Source organism: Nicotiana tomentosiformis, chromosome 5, assembly GCF_000390325.3.
Source record: "Nicotiana tomentosiformis chromosome 5, ASM39032v3, whole genome shotgun sequence".
Taxonomy (NCBI): Eukaryota; Viridiplantae; Streptophyta; class Magnoliopsida; order Solanales; family Solanaceae; genus Nicotiana; species Nicotiana tomentosiformis.
In genome coordinates, this window is record NC_090816.1 from 112,385,445 (window position 1) to 112,403,900 (window position 18,456).

Consider the following 18,456-nt stretch of genomic DNA (forward strand, 5'->3'; position numbering starts at 1 on the left):
TCAAATGGCGCCTGGTTTTGTACAACAACTGGCGTGAGGGTGATTGGAGATGTTTTAGAAGCGTCTCCCTCTCGAATGAGTCCAATGGACCCTTCCTGATCCCACTCTTCATCAGTTTCTATCACGTTCACTCCCTCACCTCTGTGATCCGGGAGAGGGTTATTGCGAACATTTGGTGCAGCTTCCTTTGCTTGTATAACCTTAGTGTCAATCAACGTCTGAATCTTGTCTTTCAATGTGCGACACTTCTCAATGGTATGATCCTTCATGCCTGAATGATAAGTACATGTTTTGTTGGGGTTGATCCATTGGGAGGGATTTTCCACAACAACAGCAGGAATAGGGGTGACGTAACCAGCGGCCTTCAGTCTCGCATATAGTTGGGCTATGGGTTCAGTAATTGGGGTGTATTGTCTAGATGGTCTGTAGTCAAAATTTGGACTTGGCTTTGGGTAGTTTTGGTGGGCGGGTGGAGGTGAATGGTAATATGCAGGTTTAGTGTTATAGGTATGGTAGGTGGTGGTGGGGTATTGTTATTTTGGTGGTGAGGGCTGATATGTGGGTGAAGGTTTTTGGTATGTGATGGGAGACTTAGGGACCTGGGCTACCATCACGGTACCCACTTCTTTCTTCTTTGAAATACCTCCTGATTGCAAGGCTTTATTCGTGGCTTGCAGCACCTCGAAATTAGTTACCATCCCGCTCTTGATTCCTTCTTCTAGTCTTCCTCCTAACTTGATGATGTCGGAGAACTTGTGATCGATGACCATCAACCTTTTGTAATACTGCGGATCTTGAGCCCTAACAAAGAACTTGTTCATTTGTTCTTATTCAAGTGCTGACCTTACCTTTGCGGCCTCTGATATCCAACAAGTAGCATACTCGCGGAAGGTTTCTATCGGCTTCTTCTTTAGGTTCTAAATGTTGAAAATGTCCAGCGCATAATCTGTGTTGAACCTGAACCTATCCATGAAATCTGATGCCATATTCACCCAATTAACCCACTTCTTTGGGTTTTGACTGATATACCAAGACAAAACATCTCCTGTAAGGCTTTGCATGAATAGTTTCATGCGGATTTGTTCATTCTTACCCACTGCTACAAGCTTGTCGCAGTATGTTATCAGATGTACCTTTGAATCACCAGTACCATCGAACATTTTGAACTTGGGAGGTTTGTAACCCTCCGGAAGTTCCACATCCAGCTAAATACACAGGTCCTCATAGTTTACACTTTCAACGCCTTTCCCACCTTCAATACTCTGGACTTTTCCTGTGAGCTTCTTGAGTTCCTCTGCCATGTTTCTAATGAGCAGGTCATTCTCAGTTGGTTCGGGTATGTATAGGGTTTGCTACATGGTATGGGGTAAGGTTTCAACATATATCGGATTGCTTTGATGAGTTCCTAGAACTTGGGTATACGAGTGGTCGTTGGTCTAGTTTTGGGGATCGGGAGTAGGTTGTGGTGCGTTTTGGGGAGTGTGATAAGTAGAGGTTTGCGGGTATTGAGTTGGATGATGGTGGTGTTATTGAGGGGTCGGCACTGGAGGCAGGTTAAGGTTCTGGGGAGGTGTGGGATTATGATACTGGTGTTGTGCGGGAGGATTCGGAACTATGGGTGGTGGATTCTAATTTTGTGCATTTTGTGGTGGTGTTTGGTTCTGGGTAGTCGGGTTTTGCTGGTTGATGTCGGTAACAATGAGAGTAAGAGAGAGATTTGCCAGATTTCGGACCTGCTCAAGCTCGCCCTATAGTTCCAGGATTTTCTGCTCTAACGTAAGACCAACTTATTTTACCCCGGTGTACTTCTGCTATCTGAAGTTTCAACGTTTGCTGCCACAACAACATTGTCTTTCCTGATACCGCTTAAATCATCCATTTTCTCTTTGCCCTTACTTTTACTTTTCAGGTCGCTAGGTGGTGGAGGAGGTGGAGGACCTCTGGATCTAGTATGGTATGATGATGATGCCAGTATGCACGAATCAACCTTTGGGAACGGGAGTATTCAAAAAGAAAGAAAAAGCAAAAGGTAACCAAGTCAGTAAGGTGAAATGAAAGAGTGTTCGCAATATTTAAACATGTCTCACAAAGTCATGCAATAATTCACATCCTAATTTAGGGGCATCATTGCGCCTGAGGTAAGCTTAAGCGACACATAGACTTGGAGAAAATTAGTGCCAGCATTTGCTTCATTTCATTAATGCGAAAATGAGTCAAAACAAACTTTTACTAAATCGACGATAATATAATAATGTTACTAATGGAATTTAGCCTTATTACATCGAAATCTATTCTAAGCTAGAAAGCAGTAAAGAACATCATCTCCTAATCTACTGGGTCCCTGAAGGACCTTCTTTATGCTTGGCTCTTTTGACCCCATCAATTAGATTTTCCAGATCGCGTATATCCAACAGTAAGTAAGCTTTTGCCAAATTTCCTCCTTCATCGTCGTCCATGCCTTGACAATCCGAGAGTCTCTTTCTCATCTTCCCTTCTAGCTCTATCAGTCCTTGTTCCAGGTATTCCAATCTTTCTGTTGACTTAGTGGCAATCTCCTTCCATTCCCTTATTCTTTCCATGTTTCCTTTGTGTTGCTGCAGATGTTTAGCTTTGGACTCGAACACACTTTTGTGTAGCCTCTTGTACTTAACTTGTGCCTCAACCACTTCATCTATGACCCTATCTTTCAGATTGACTCCTGGCTTGATGTCCCCCGCTACATCATCTTATAGCCATGACAGATAGTAGTATACATGACCGACGTGATACCTGTCTGGCTCAATAGTTTCCCCTTCCACAATGATCTTTTGGTTCCACATGTGTTGCGCTTTGAACTTGAACGGAATGACATCTCCCTTGAAATCTGCCTTGTACTGGACCATATTGGAAATCCGAGGTATGACTTATTTTCTTCCAGCTTGTCTCATTACCCTTATTGGAGCGTAAGGGTAGATACCTCGCAGCCCGATCAACACCAAGTGAGTAGTCCCCTTTGATCTGATGATAAACTCACTACTAGGAAACCATTCAAACATCCAATACACCTGCTCGTTTGTCAGATTGCTGAAGAAACGCACCTAACTTACAGCATTTCCAGGATTTGCAAACCTGTCTGGAATAAACGTCATTTTCTTTGGGTGATGGTTGGCTATGTAGTCATTTAGTGGCCTTCGTATAAGCTGTTGACGATACTCGCCCCTCTGAAAATATTCCAGCAGCCAGACTTGTAGCAATAGATTACAACCCTCAAAGTGTCCGAATCCCTACTTGCACCGATCTAGAGCGCGATACATTTCAGCTAGGATCATTGGGATGATAGTATTAGTTTGTCCTTTCATTCCATCCATTAAGGTCCTGGCAACCATGGATAATAGAGTATGAATACTTCCTCCTTTCATTTGAAATATCAACAACCCCAAGAAGCAGACAATGAACACATAAACCCGGCAGTGCACCCATCTTAAGGAAGTAATGGCTAGTTCGTCATGGTGAAGACGATATGACTTGCTATGCCCATATCGCTCGTAGAGAAACTCAAAAGGGATGTATGATTTCTTTAGACAGAGTAGTTCGTCATTCTTCTTAAAACCCAACATTTTTAGAAAACCACGGGGAGTACGATTCTCTCGTACCAGTAATCCTGGACTATCCCATAGAAACTTGGCAAAACCTCCTATTTCTTCTAGGAGAGGAGTCATTTCTATATTGCCAAATCGAAAAACAGCTCTTTTCTCGTCCCAAAACATGGTGGCAGCCTCGATCAGCTCCCTGTTTGGTTGAATATTCAACAAAGATGGCAGTTTACCAAGTACTCTCCTCACATGATTCTTGTCACAAGGCGCAAGGTATTTCCACTAGTCAAGTAGCAAAGGCGGGATATCCTAGACCATACCGAACCTGGGGATTTCATGCTTCATTTTCTACAAACAAACAAAGGTTAGTCCTTTTCCCCTCCATATTTGACTACTTACGCAATATTGATCAACACGTTGGCACATTTTCTCCAAGTAATGCACATAATATAATAGTGTCCATTGGGACTGTGGAAATCCCGTCGGACTTTGGCCAAGGCTTATCTTAGCGGGTTGTTACATTAACAACGCTTCAACCCATACTAGGTTTTGCATGATGCATGTACATTTCAAATTGGAGTAGGGTTTCTAGAAGGGTCTAGACTGGTACTCCCAAGTGGACAACTTGTGAGGGAAAGGCACGAGACCGTCGACTGCACCGCTGATCGATTAGTCTACCACAAATAAGCCTTTTCGATTTAAAAAGGGTGATTTCAGGAAAGTGCGGACACTCATCAAGCGCCGCTATGTTGATAATTGGAATGAGTGGAGTATGATACGGAGCATGCTTTATGCAAAATAATAACACATTGCCAAGTATTTGCATGATAAAAGTACGTAAAAGCAGTAAATAAAATAGCAAAGTGAACATGAAGAGAAAAGAGAAGAAAGACAAAAGAGAGAAGTTAGTTTAGCTCATAAAAAAATGTGCGAGAACATAATGAAGCAGGTAGGGAAATAGTGCAAGAGTCATAATATAGCAGTCTTAGACAAGATGAAGGAGATGAAGATAGGTCGTACATGTCACAGTAAATAAAGGAGAATAAGGGAAGGGATGTGCATGTCATAGCAAAATAAAGGTGAATGAGGAAGGGGAGGTGCATGTAGTAGCATTTTAAAACAAATAAAGGCGAATAGGGAAGGGGATGTGCATGTAATAGTAGTTTAAGACAAGTAGGGAGAAACAAGGAAAGGGGTGTGCATGTAATAGCAGTTTAAGACAAAGAAAGTAATCCACATAAGTCAAGTTCATTATGGTAAAAGCCTAAGTATATTCCCAGCAGAGTCGCTATGTTATCGCGCCCCATTTTCTCGCGAAAGAGGGTTTCGACGTGTGACAACTCTTTTAAATGGGTATTAAAAGAGAAAAGTCGCCACCTAACGATTTTTGAGGTATGTTAGGGCACCTAATTGCAAATAATTCTATTTGACTAGTCTATGTCACCAAAGATCAGGTAAGAACTCAAATTACCTCAAAGAGAATGTGTTAGGCACTCTTCGAGGTCCACAACTGTGGGTCCCGGTCGAACTTTAAACTATGTGGATTATGTAATTAGACTAGATGATCAAATAAATAAAAGGAAAATTAGAAGTCAGAGAGTCTTATTATAACTCATGAGAATTGATGCAAAATCTTAATGACTACAAGGATACAACTACATTTATCTATGTTAAATAACGAGTTCATAAAGAAAGGAGGGAGGGGTCCTAAGTTATTTAGCCTAAAGGATCACCCCGTGCAACATAAATAATACTTTGTAACTCCCTTAAGGTGGGGGTTGCTCGTATTATTCAGCGGGCACAGACTATCATCTCCAGCCAACCGATTACTATGTTATAGTTCTTTACTTAAAGGCGCTCTAATTCAATTCAAGGTCGTACCCTATGCGTGCACTACCCGTCCCATACCTATGGCCCAAGAGGCTTTGGACCTCAATTTGGGTGGTTCTAGACTTTTCTTAGGATGCTCAAAATGATAAAATTAGCGCACATTCAAAAAAAATATAGGACTACACATAAGTACAATAAAAGGCTCAAGTTAACCTCCCCACATAAACAACAAATGCATGCGGTCAGTTAGGCAGCAGACGATTTCAGACACATTAGAGTCATTAAGTCCTATAGGCATAGTTTCTATGTGATTCTGATGTCCAGCGTTGTATAGGCAACATTGCAGCTTTAAACTAATAAATTTGCATATTAAAGGTATTACAAACCTATATGCATGATATCTATATGGTTTAAGACAGTGAAACGATCTCAGAATTCCAAATCATCAGTGCTGATTTTATAGACATGTGTCTCGAGAAGGTGACGGTATCCTATAGACAGGATTTCGAATAGTTGATAACTATTCTTGATTTTATAACAATTTACTCCTATAGGCATGTCATCTAGGCGGGGCAGTGTAATGAAGACAGAAGTAGTTGATAAAAAGATTAGGGTCCTATAGTCATGATATCTAGATGGGCAGTCCACTAAATATAATAGAAATAATAGACCGATTGATTATTTGAAGTCCTATAGGCATGATTTCTAGGTTGACAAAGCAAAACATGCGTTATTGTATCCTATAGGCGTGTTGTCTAAGTGTGCACAATAGTAGACCTAGAAACAAGTATAGCAAATACTCAAACATGTTTTAGAAAATTGAGTGAAGTGTGTGCGATTTCCTATAAGCATGCTTTCTATGAGTGTGTAAAAATAGAGCATGTCAAACAAAAATAGCAAACAAAGCATGTAGACCCTATAGACATGCTTTCTACCCTTTCATGCAAGTATTAGAATACCCCAGCCCCCTTTGTATTAATTCCCAATCATTCATTATACAAATTATTAATGCCCATATAGAATAAATACATGCTTATTAATAAATGTAAAACAACCCAGCGATGCATCTGGGCCTTCAAATGGCTTTAAAATTCAGGCAGGCCCATATCCCAGGCGTAGATGGTGTGCTCAAAACTACAGTACCAAGAACCAGATTCAGCAGTCCAGGCCCAATAATAAAATAATTCTCTTGCCCATCCATTACCATTTATAGATAATTAAAGCGCGAATGGCAACTCATACAAACCCCAAATCATTTAAGATAACTCAAATTCTAAGGTGTAGCATATGCTCATTTGAACCCTAATACCACAACTAACAAAAGAAAGAATTCTAAACATCTCAGGGATAGGTCACACACTTGAATATAACATAAGCACACATAAGATGTAGAGAGTATGTAGAATACATAGATTGGACATATACATGGGTTTTCAGATTAGAAAACAAGTTCCAGGTAACAAGTTTCTTGGGATACACATGATTTGATTGCAGAAATCTAGCATACAAGAATCTGCAAAACAAAGGAGTTAAGCATGAGAGTTCAAAGCAAGCAGGGTCATACATACCAAGGATAACACTAGGCATGAAACTGAGCAAACTAGCACTAGCAAGCATGGCCAATAGGACAGTATTGTGGCAACCAAAATGGTAGTAAGATATGCAACTATAGTATAGTGTTGAGGTTTGCAAGTAGCATAGAAATATGCATTCTAAAATGTTCAGGATTCACATAGGCATGATCATTTTTAAGAAAGTGAGCAGGTGGAATGTTGTATATATGAGTGACTTAGCATGAAGAGGGAAGTATAATTTGGAATAATTTCTCAGCAAATATGAATTACTAGTAAGTTTTAACACAAGAATCCAAAATAGAGTATGAAGATACACTCACACCAGGCATTGATTAGGTTTAACATTCGAATTAGGCAAATATACAAAGAGCAGGAATAACCTTAGTTAACTACTCACGATTCTAAGATTAGAAGCTAAATAGAATTGGGACATTAAAACTGCAGAAAGACATTAAGGAGAACCGGATTGAAAACAAAAGTAGCACAATAGAAGGATCACAGAAGTTCAAGTAACATTTAAGAGGGCCAGAACTTTACTGCACCTAGAAAAGAACAAGATACCCATCTAGAAGCTTTGTACTTAGGTAATATCAGAACACACAGAATTGTAGAAGAAACATCATCGAGACTAACAGTCAGTAGAACATGTGTAATCATACAACATTAGAAATTCATAAACAACAAGGAAACTGAGTCAAACAATAGTGGCACACACAATTCACATAGGCACCATCATACAAGAGGGAAGTAAGTTGAATTGTAAATGGAGAGAACACAAGTCAGTTGCAAAGTTAAACGAGCAAAAGAGTGAGGAACTTAGAATATCAGTAGTGATTCAGTAGCAGCAATTGAAGGAAGATAGTGGAACCCCAAATCCCAGTGCTTCAGAGTTCACAAGAGCCTCGAGAAGGGCTACGCGTAGTGCTTGCACCAGAGGAGGTCGTTTAATGGTATTGTGGCCTTGTCTTTCAGCCGACCAAGATTTCAACAGTTTCAGAAAATATTCGAGTGTAACAGAGTAAGTGAATAAGTGAAGGAGGAGAACAGTGAGAGTAATAGCAGTAATGAGGTCCGTCCAAAGGGAAAATTGGGGAGGGGTTATATAGTGGTAGAAATTGAATAAACAAACATAGAAAACAATCAATCAAGCACAAATAAGTAAAGAAAATATCGCATGCAATCAATAATAGAACCATTAAAAGAAGAATCAGAATCCAAACCCTAGTTGGAATCGAACTTAGGGCAAATCGTTCAGAAGCCCTAATCCCGGTGGAATCAACGGAGATATACCATACATAAGAGATATTTTTCTCTTCTCTAGTGTATAAAGCCACAATCGCACCCAGAACCATAGAATCAAAGCCGGATTCGTGAGAATCGAACTTTCCATTAGTGCAATGGTAACGAAAGTTACCATAAATGAGTGGTAGTAGCAGGAAAGGTAAGTATAACTCGCGTATGAATGCGTATAAGGAAAGAATAAGAAAGGATCTCCATGGTCGGCTAGGGTTTAGTGTGAGAGTGGAGAGATGAGAGAATATAAATGCGGCTGGGTAGGGGGAAATGGTCTCTAGGGTTTGGGGTGAAGGGGATATAAGGAAAGGGAGAAAGCTATTGTGGGTCGTTGATCATCTGAGATTAACGGCCATGATTAAAGAGAAGTAGGGTGGATCAGGAGATGGGTATTGGATAATGGGCTGCTGGTGCAGGGTTAAAGGGTATTGAGCAAAGATTTTTGGTCCTAAAATCAGCCCTGTGTTGGGCTGGAATTTAAATACACGAAATTCATTAAAAATAAATTATAAAAATGACTAATAAATAAATAAAAAATATTGTTCATGTAGTAAAATATTTGGAAGTAATATCTTAACATTATAAAAATATGAGAAATGCTATTTTAGTATGAATAATATAATAAATATAATTATGTATAGAATATAGGCTATTATTGCAAAATTGTGCAAAGTAGCTTTGACCACAAATATAATTATATAAAGTAAGGTAAAATATCACGGAACATATGTGGATGCAAATGGGCCATGTGTAGTTCTGGATCCAATGGTGAACGAAACCGATGGAGATATTATAAGAGTGGTCGTATGTTTCAAAAGTATCTTTTGAATAGGGTAGTGTCGTAAGTGACGGATAATTTTAGGTGGGCCCATGAATGCAAATTGGACGTTACTGATGTATGAGGCAGATATTTGAACGGTTAAAAGGTAATCAACTGCTGATCATAGGTTACATTTAAAGGTTGTGAACGTTGTGAACGGAAACCGGAGTGAGAATTTCTCATGTTTGTATAACGGTTACCTCCCGGGTTACCTTCAAAACTTAAAACATGATGTGCGCGAATATATGGGGTTATTGCGTAATTTAAACATGATGCAGATTCCCTTCAGACCATGAGAGTTGTCCTTGGGCTATGAGGATGCTGTCCTTAGGCTATGATGTCTTAGGCCATGAAGTATATGATAAGGGATTCGCCAGCCATGGAATGGTGTCCTCGGGCCATGAGGATGGTGCCTCTAGACTATCACGCCTTTGAATAATGATATGCAATTTTGAGAGATCCTCAGGCCATGGCATGATGTCTTCGGGCTATGAGGATGATGCCCTCAGACTATGATGCCTTCGGACAATATGGCGATGTTTCAGCCCACTGAATCATCAAAACTCCGATCCAAGGTCGAATACTAAAAAGTCAAATTTGGTCAACTCTTTCAACTTAAGGCTTCCAACATGGAATTCATTCTTCCGAACATATTCCAAAACACCTGAAAACAAAACCGATGATTCATACACGTCATAATACATCATATGAAGCTATTCAAGACTTCAAATAATTGAAAGGGGCGTAAATGCTCAAAACGACCAGTTGGGTCGTTACATTCTCCCCCACTTAAACATACGTTCGTCCTCGAACGTGCCAGGAGTTGTTACTAAGCCTTCAAATTACTATGCCATCTTACCACGCACGTACCTGGGTGTGATCCCACGCACCCTATTCCATATAGTCGTGACAACACAACATAATTGAAGTTCATTACCTTAACCTTAGTCTGTAAAACTTAGAACCCAATTTCCAACACCCAGAATTTTTACAAGACCCGAGTCTCACATCTACACACTGTATAAGTTTGATCAAGCTGTATCAAGCCTTAGCCATAACCCCATATATAATCACATAACATACTACACAACTCGCATACTCGCAACACCATTCTCGATCACAGTAACTACTCAAAACCATCCAGGCACTGGTATTAAACCCCATATTAGATAAAACCTCATTCAAAACCATTGTGCACTGCTGATGATGAAAGAAACACTCAAAAAATCATAACCACTCATAAGATCAACTAGTCATGGAGCTCTCTCGCCCCAACCGGAACTGTCTAAGCCGACTTTCGATATCATCCTCCCAAATATACCGTAATCAAATCTGATAGTACCCTTTCTAGGTCCAGTGACCTTATATTATCAAACACAACTATTCCACATTCACGCCACACCAATATAACTCATGCCACAAACTGCGCAATCCGTGCACCCAAAAATGAAAAATATCTCAAAGAAGAGAACCATTTCGCAAGTTCAACTAGCACCACCATAACCGTAATGCTATAAGCTCGTCATACATAGTAGAACCAAGACACACAAAAAAAAAGACGGTAACCATCTCTCCTATAGCTCACATTAACATCAACCGCGCGGATAACTCACGTGCCAATAATATCAGTATATGGATCCGCACGGATAACTCACGTGCCAATAATATAATCCGTCTGGCATGGTTACAGGCCTCCAGTCCAAGCATATTATACAGGATCAATTAAACAAGTACACATGTATATGATAAATGAAATAAGATTCTCATGCTCCTGGACTGGTATAAATAACACGCTATAGTGTAGGCATGCAAAGTGTGCTACACAGCTCAAATCGGCAAGTTATCGCAGAAATAGTAACTACCAAGTTTTTTCAGGGAATTAGCTTCTTCGTACCAGATAGTTCTCAAAAAAGGTACGAATACGAGAACGCTATAACTTTATGCTTAACCATCAACTCTTGGCATATCATAGCCTAAGCATTTTCCCGAGCATGAATAATTGCCCTGGTGCTCGCACATGGGCTCAAACCCCACACCTATGAGCACTCCTAATGCGTAGCTATCACAAATAATTCACGCAACTAGTGCCTCAACCGAGTTTAAACAAGATACTCACCCCAAACAGGTCGCAACCTGAAACAATATGCTTGTGAGAACTCCCAGTCTCCAAATTCATCGAACACATGAATCACCGTAACTGATACCAACTCTAGCACTAGAATGACTAACACATATTTCATGCACGATCATCCCACGAGAAATATTTCTATAATTCTCCCGTGCCACATAGCAAAAATCTGAATATCAGTGGTCGATCAACCAAGCGAATACCGCAATACCAACGAAATATCCGTAAGTCAAAACACATTGTGCCCTTTTGAATGTACACTCTTCTCAGGTAATACCACTAGTGCCAATATCTGAAATCGTTTGTGCTCCATAAACTCATGACCTTCCTTTTGAAACTGAATCGTATACTTGAACATGTAAATCCCAATCTCACTCCACGCACCGCCTCTATTAGGCCATCGTATGAAAGTACGAGAACCTTATTAACATTTTGAGTCACAAGCAAAATACATACCTGGTTAGTTAGAAACCTTCCATTTTCTCCCATATAAGAGGAAATCACAATACACAACATGTTCCCCATGCCGGTAGGACATATCCATCTCAAACCGTTATAGAAACCATCGAGAACTCTTTGAAACCCATTTGCACATAACCAAGCTATCAGGACTGAATTCCTCTAACTTGACCAAGCCATACAGGTTGCCAAATCCAAGAGTATTGCCACAAAACACCCGTAAAGCCTCACCTCATCATAAGAACCGAGCATACCATTACCATACTGATCTAGCATGTTACCTATTTGTCCTATTTTCTCCGAGTTTCTTCTGAATTACCCTCAAGTTGACACTTCTCCTTGTCAGAACACCACGATCCTTACTCAAAGTTCACCACCAGAGATCCTAGCATAAACCACATCGCCCTAAGGCCCATAAGCTAATGTATTCCCTCTTAAGCACCACAAAAGTACCACAACCGAGACACCCACTCTAAAAAGACCTTATGTGAATTTAAAATTGTTCCTTTTACCTTTCTTATACTAAAATGTAGAATTCATAGTCATATAGAATTACCGCAAGTCCCGGCACCATCCAGTGTAATTAACCGATTCTCACAATATAAAAAATCCAAAAAAAATTCAATTGACACATATACATTTTGAATCTATTAGAACTCTTTCGAAAGTCATCCACTCTGCTAAATCTAAATTGCACTGCCCAAACGAGCCGAAAGACACGTGCCTCATTAGCGCAACAACACTCAAAGAATTAACTCTACTTTAACACCACCGATCAAGTTCATACTCCGTGCACACTACATACTTCGCAAATAACAACTCGCCCATCTAATGATTTTCATATACTCATAAAGTGCAATATAACTTGTGTCCAAGAATTTCCTTACTCGAGTCATCCTCGATCTCAAACTCTGCAAGTCATAACTGATCCATAAGTATGCCTCAGACCAAAACCAATACAACACATAACCGCGCAATCAAATCGTAGGTAGCAGACTCCCCCACTTGGCTCAAAGCCATAGATCAAAACATTCGGTAATTCACAATACTCCTACTCTATTACTACCATAATATCTCAGTCAGTTCAACAAAAATTCTTCTTAAGCTCATGCAACAACAACCATAAAATACCTCAATCATCCACTAAGCTCGCATTTATTCTCTTGATAGTCAAGTCAACTTTCTCAACCAGATTCAAATTTAAATCTCAACACATACAGCCCGCCGGTAGAAAAGAAACTCTCCACTCAACATTATAAGGAGCACACCTCCGTAGATTACTCCGCATGAGATAACCCACCTGCTTAGCCTAAAATTGGCATCTTGATATACCCTTTAGCAACAACAATTACTATGCAATCACTTAATCTTTCTGAGTCCAAACTCATTAACAAGACATGAGAATTTAATTTGTCCTACAATTTGACAACGTGAAAAATCTTTCAATACACTCATAACTCGAGACTATACGTCAAATCGAGACAGACATCAAGCACCCAATAGCCCTTTTTACCTCTCAAGCAAACTCTTTTCATCACATTCAAACCATCTGAACACATCCTGCAGTCATATCATACTCATCATATAGCCATTCCACCGCTCATCGAGCCATAAATTCCACTCATAGGGACACTACCGGACACATGAGTCTAAATGCACAAGTTCTCACAATCGAAACTACCGAGCTTAAGCTGCGGTCTAACCCTGGCCTCAAGTCCTCCAGACTGGACCATCACCAAAACACAGAATACTCATCTTGAACCTCGTTCATGGAATCACAAGTCGGCGATGCACAGCTGATACCGAGCGCTCACATGAATGCGTGGAAGGAATTCAAAGAGTTATATTTCAAGCTGAACTAATTTCGCACGATAAGGAAAGAAAGATGAAAAATTATCCTAAATGCCCTGTAGCCTCTCGAAGATAAGTATCGACGTCATCATACCGATCCGCAAGACTCTACTAGACACTTGCTCATGACTTGTAGAACCTATGAACCTAGAGCTCTGATACCAACTTGTCACGACCCAAAATCCAATTAGCCGTGATGGCACCTAACCCAACCCGTTAGGTAAGCCAATTTACAAATATCTGATTCAATTAATATTTAACTTACTCCAATACACTCCCCAAGGACTGGTAGTACAAATCATGAGCTTCTAAGATTCAGAATTTACAAAGTTGGTGTGAAATAAAATACATCATCTGTTTGAAAATACATGAACAGATTTTTAAATCTAAAGCTACCAAGATCAAGAAGTAGATATGACCGGAATACAGGTACATCTCCAATGCCAGCTCCCGCCATACACAGGAACATCAGCATCCAAAATCTGCACACAAGGTGCAGAAGTATAGTATGAGTATAACCGACCCCATGTACTCAATAAGTAACAACCCTAACCTTAGGTTAAAAGTAATGACGAGCTTGTACCAAGGTTAGAGTTTACGCCAATAACCAATAACATCTCATAATAATACAATTTAAAGCAGCACAAGTAATAACTCAACAATAAAATGCTCAGCTCGTACACAATTCCAGAAAAAAATATTTTCTTTTCAAGTATAACAGTAAAACTCAAATCCTTTGCCGAAAATCACCAAAAATATGAGTAAGTCTGAAATCTGTAATTTTTGTTTTTTCAAAAAAAACTTTAACGATAGATAAGAAATTTTATTATCAGATGGTATGAGAAAAAATACTTCTTTATGCATATATATCAAGTATGCATGTCTAATGCAATGCAGCACAATGATGAACTCATGTACTCACACTCTCAGAGTACTCAATCTCATTGTCTCGCATTTCCACCCATCACGCTTACTATTCAGCACACTCAGTCACTCGGCAATGTACCGGGCAGATCCAACCCAAATATAATAACAACTCGCGCATAGTCACTCAGTATTGTATATGGCCAATCTAGCCCAGGGAAGATCCATCCCAAATATATATACATAATAACTGACATTCAGTCACTTAGTACTGTATAGGGCCAATCCAACCCAGGGAAGATTCATCCCTTAATATAGATAATTAGGAAAGATCCATGCTAGGGGAAAATCCATCCCAAAAATATAAATGATTCGGGCAAGATCCATACCCAGGGAAGATCCATCCCTAATATAAATAAATAAAAATTTAAATAAATAAATAAGGCAACTCCATGCCCTGGGAATTCCATCCCAAATATAAATAAATAAGGCAACTCCATGCCCTAGGAAATCCATGCCAAATATAATATCATATGCGCTCACTGTGCACTGTGGGGGGGTGCAGACTCCGGAGGGTCTCCTTCAGCCCAAGCACTATAATAAGCCAATCTGGCCTGCTGTGGCGTACAACCCAATCCCATAATAATAAAACCTATAAGGTTTGTTGCAGCGTGCAGCCCCGATCCATATAATAATAACATATATAAATCCAATATGGTCTTCTGCGGCGTGCAGCCCGATCCCAAAAATATCCTCACAATCAGACCCCCAGCCTCACTCAGTCACCAATCTCTCTAGTCTCTCGGGCTCACAATGTCATGAAACTAGCCCAAAATGATGATATGATGAATCAATAAATAGCAACAGAGACTGAGAGATGACATGAAATGAATGAACATGAATGAGTATGAAATTACAATTTAAACAAATAATTCAACAACAATACGACCTCTGTGGGTCACAAAAATACCGGCATATAGCCTTAACATGATTTTTAACATAATTCTCAGCTCAATTTCTCTAACACATGAAAGTACATGGAAAATTCCAAGATTATTTAACTACACAATTTCACGGAATCAATTACGTCATAATTTCTACGGTGCACGCCCACATGCTCGTCACCTAGCATGTGCATCACCTCCAAACAAATCACATAACACGTATATTCAGGGTTCATACCCTAAGCTCCAAGTTTAGAAATATTACTTACCTCAAACTGTGTAATTCTCTATTCCAATATGCCCTTGCCTCGCGAATCGGCCTCCGAACGCCTCGAATCTAGTCACAATTAATTCGATACAGTCAACACAAATTATAGGAATCAATTCCATATAAAAGTACTAAATTTTTCCATTAATCCGAAAATCCACCCAAAAATTGACAGTGGGGCCCACGTCTCGGAATCCGACAAAAATTATAAAATCCGAACCTCCATTCAACCACGAGTCCAACCATACCAAAATTACTCAAATTTGACCACAAGTCGGCCTTTAAATCCTCAATTAAAGTCTATGAAATTTTCTACTATTTTCAACCCAAAACACTAATTTGTTGATAAAAATAACAATAGATTCGTGTAATTTAACCAAAACCGAATTAGAATCACTTACCTCAATCCATATGGTGAAAATCGTCTCAAAAAATATTTCAATCCGAGCTCCCTAGCTCCAAATGTGTTAGAAATGGCCGAAACTCCCGTTTTAAAATCTGTCCAGGCAAGTCGCATTTGACACCTGAGACTTATAAATCGCATTTGATACCTGCGATTTGCTTCTGCCCCAGATAACAACAATATTTTCCAACACGGAAATAAGCATAACTCTCTCATACGATGTCTGAATTCGACGATTCTTTGATGTGGCCCCGTATTTTCAATATGGATCTAATGCTTCAATCAAATCTGAATTTGGAGTTCATTTGCCTAATATGGTACCATTTGTGCTTGAAGGAACGACGTCGAAACATTCTAAAAATATCCAAAATAAATTTCAGGCATACGCCCAAGTACAAAATCACCATCCGGACCTAACGGAATCATCAAAATTTCGATCTGAGGTCGAATATTAAAAAGTCAAATTTGGTCAACTCTTTCAACTTAAAGCTTCCAACATGGAATTCATTCTTCCGAACCTATTTCGAAACACCTGAAAAGAAAATCGACGATTCATACATGTCATAATATAATATATGAAGCTATTCAAAACTTACAATAGTTGAAAGGGGTGTAAATGCTCAAAATGACCGGTTGGGTCGTTACAAGGGCCAGATGAAGAGTCTATACCGAACAAAATAGAGCTCATGAGTTCTTCGTCCATGATAGGACGTGCAGCAAGGGCTAGGCTATGGGAAATGGTGCGTTTCTTGTCAACATATTCCATGATAGAGGAAGATCCCTTAGTCATGGTTTGAAGTTGATGGCAAAGTTGCATAACTCGGGAAAGAGATTGGGATTGATAAAGGTTGGAAAGGTAGGACCAAGCCTCATAAGTGGTGCGGATGTGCATGATATGTGGTAGGATGAATTGGGTAATGGTGGTTTTGAGACAAAGGAGGAGAATTTTGTATCTTTTCTTCCATGCTTTGAAAGCCAGATTAGTTGTGAGTTTGAAAGTGGTTGCATTTGAAGTAGCAATGGTGGGAGAAGGAATGTCAGATCCATCTAGATGAGCCTCCAAATCGAAGGCTTCAAACACAGAGTAAATAGTGGATTGCCAAAGGGTAATAGTTGTCCCAATCAAGTTTTATTGGTAAACTGGGATGACTTACAGTTTAAGAGCAGGAATCAATAATGGAAAGGTCTGTTGATGTGGAAGAAGATAGATGAACTGTAGCGGAATTAGCAGTGGACTGGTTGGAGATAGTCATGGTGCCAGAAAAAGAAAAAATAATTTGGTTCTTGATACCAAATTAAGATTGAAGAGGAAGTGGAAATGTAAAGCCTTTTAGTTGAGTTTTCACCAAGGTTGTAGATAGATTATATATAGCAATAAATGTACAACAGTAGCCTAACTGGCTTATGACCTATGCACAAGGAATTTGAATTTACAATATAATCTGAATCCTTATCTAATATATTTAAAAGATACACATCTAAATCTTATATGATATATCTAGGAGATACGATGGTCATCTAACACGTAGAGACTAAACTATTCTTTTACTATGATACACAAGGAGAAATAATCAATATGAGCAATAAAAAGTTTGTGTTATCGGCAATTGTTGGAAGGCTTTTTTAGAAACAGGGCGAACTTATTAAAGAATAAAAAGCAACAAATTATATTACACATATTACGATCAGATGTGAATTAATAAGTGAATTAGTAAGTATATTACTTTCTCTGTTCCAGTTTATGTGAACCTATTTTCTTTTTAGTCGGTTCAAAAAAGAATGACCCATTTCTAAATTTGGTAATAATTTAGCTTAAACTTACAATTCTACCCTTAATGAGAAGCTTTTACAACCACACAAATACTCTAGGCCCATTTTTGACTTGTTTAGGACCACAAATTCCAAAAGTTTTCATTTTTTCTTAAACTTCATGCCTTGTCAAACAAGTTCACATAAATTGGAACGGATGGAGTAGTATGTAAGCTAAAACTTTTCCAAACTCTTTTCTTTTCATATATCAAACCCTTAGTCGAATGAGCATCGTCGGGATTTGCATAGTTTTTTATACCTTATTCCTAAAAAAGGTATGATTGATTTTTAAAGCATGCTTTTAATATGATGTCTGTTCTTTTTAAATTCAACTATTATGTTCCTAATATCATTGGCTTTCAACATTTAAAAGATTGTTGTAATTTTACCAAGACAATTTTTTAATAATTTTTCCTTCCTGTAGATAATTTTAAATAAATTTAATTCCTTGTTCTTTCATATATAACTAAACTTTTTAATTTTTGCCTTTTCATATGAAAATAATTGACTAAAGATTTACATGCGAGGTATATATATATATATATATATATATATATATATATATATATAGAGAGAGAGAGAGAGAGAGAGAGACCCACACGTGTGAATGAAATAAGAAAAAAATATTATAAATTTCCTAT

At 38.9% G+C, this 18,456-nt stretch overlaps 1 long non-coding RNA gene across 3 annotated transcripts; it reads right to left on the reverse strand.

Moving 5' to 3' along the window:
- Positions 1 to 8,953: 8,953 nt before the first annotated feature.
- On the reverse strand, positions 8,954 to 17,344 carry LOC138891613 (uncharacterized). 3 transcript variants are annotated; one of them, XR_011407985.1, is made up of 4 exons: positions 16,676 to 17,344; positions 16,005 to 16,538; positions 15,605 to 15,672; positions 8,954 to 14,009 (listed from the first exon to the last, which is right to left on the reverse strand). It is a non-coding gene; the product is annotated as an uncharacterized lncRNA (long non-coding RNA). The 3 variants fall into 3 exon arrangements; XR_011407984.1 differs by having other exon boundaries at positions 16,603 to 17,344; XR_011407983.1 differs by having other exon boundaries at positions 16,005 to 17,344.
- Positions 17,345 to 18,456: the final 1,112 nt, after the last annotated feature.